Here is a 1,846-nt window from a genome sequence, read left to right on the forward strand (position 1 = left end):
ACACACACACACATATATATGCCAGATTATTATGACCACTCCATCAGTACTTCGTTGGGCCACCTTCTGCCTTCAATACTGCGGCAATTCTTCTTGGCATTGACTCCATGAGATGTTGAAAGGTGATGCAAAGAATCTGACACCATGCCTGATGAACAACACTGTCCAGTTCTGTGAGATTTGATGGTTGTGGAACCAGCTGCCTGATGGCTCTTTTAACTTCATCCCACAAATGCTCAATTGGATTGGGATCTGGTGATTGTGGGGGCCACCTAAGCAAGGTGAAGTCTCCCTCATGTTCTTGAAAGCACTCCTGCACAATATGAGCACCGTGGCATGGCGCATTGTCTTGTTGGAAGAAGCCATCTCCATTGGGATACGCCATCAACATGATAGGATGAACTTGATCAGCAATGATACTTAGATATGTTGTGCTATTCAGACATTTATAATGATCTGGCCCTCTAGCAACTTCAGCGTGAAATTATAGCTAATTTGCCTACAAACGTCAGGTGGTCATAATAATCTGGCCACTCAGTATATATATTGATTCAGACCCAGTGCAAAGAATAGTCCATAAGGTGAGAGGTGAGTTTGTCCCTAAGATTTAAAATCATTAGAGTTATATATATTAAACACTAGAAGTTCAATTTGTACTTCAATACTTTGATACTAGATGATAACATGGGTGTCTTTGCATTTTGTGTCTGGGAAAATAAGTCAGGTAAGAGGCTTAAATAAATATCATATAATAATGGACCCAAATAAATATTTATAAATGTGATGGCATGTGATTGAGTGAAACTCAGGAGACATTTATTGGACTAGAAAAGGAAGACACAATGAAAAATTTAGATTATCAGGCATAAGAGTTAAGCTACTCCATAGGCTTATATTGGGAAATGTTTCCTAGGGAACTACCAAATACTAGTTAAATTCTTAATTATTTGAACATGTAAGCAACACAAAACAACTTTATTGCTCTGCAGGGAAGGAGGGAAGTTCTCTGGAGTTCTTGGTGGGGAGGTGGTGTGATGGTGCTTCCTCTTCACTATACAGAGCTTCTGGCTTCTCAGGATGGAGCTGGCCCTGCAGATCTGGGCAGTGTTTGCTCCTGCGGGATGCTGCTCAGGATGGCCTTGGTATTCTTGATGGTGGCCCCTGCTTTCTTGTTGATGGCAGTTAGCACAGAGAAAGAGGCAGGGTTGCCCTTGCTGGATCTCTGCATCATGACAACCACCACACCTTTACTCTGGGCCAGCTGCTCAGTGCCCACTGTCTTGTGGTGAATCAACCTGTTGTAATGGGAGGAGTTGTGGTTTGGTGCTGTACCTCTGCTTTTTCCTCTTGGTCAGGAAACTATTCCTTAGGACCATCCATTGCTGCTAGGCAGACATAGAGGCAGCCCTTCCACTGTAGTGCCTGAGATGGAAAGAGCAAGGAATTTATTTTCTTTTGGATAAAGCCAATGCATTGATACAGATGACCTCTCCCCCGCCTCCCACACACATGCACACACATGTACACACCCAAATACTAAGTGAATTTAGAAGGAGTTATGCATGATAAATGGTACTTTCAAGATCTAATTTAGGACTAGTTATTGTTTATCTTGAAAACATGCATATAATGGTCAGGGTTCTCCAGCAAAATGCAATCACTACATAAGTAACTGGTTTATGCAATTATGGAGGCTGATGGTCTCAAGGTCTGCAGTCATCAAATTGCAGACTAAGGAGAACTGATGGTATAATCCCAATCTGAAGGACAGTAGGCATTACACCCAGGAAGAACCATGTTTCTTGAAAAAGTCAGGATAAAAATAAGCACACACAAACAAGTTATG

General features: G+C 41.9%; 1 pseudogene; it reads right to left on the bottom strand.

Annotated features, from left to right (window-relative positions):
• Positions 1-1,072: 1,072 nt before the first annotated feature.
• Positions 1,073-1,397, bottom strand: LOC111825402 (annotated as a pseudogene).
• Between the last annotated feature and the right edge of the window lie 449 nt (positions 1,398-1,846).

Source organism: Myotis lucifugus, unplaced genomic scaffold (assembly GCF_000147115.1).
Source record: "Myotis lucifugus unplaced genomic scaffold, Myoluc2.0 scaffold_24, whole genome shotgun sequence".
NCBI lineage: Eukaryota > Metazoa > Chordata > Mammalia > Chiroptera > Vespertilionidae > Myotis > Myotis lucifugus.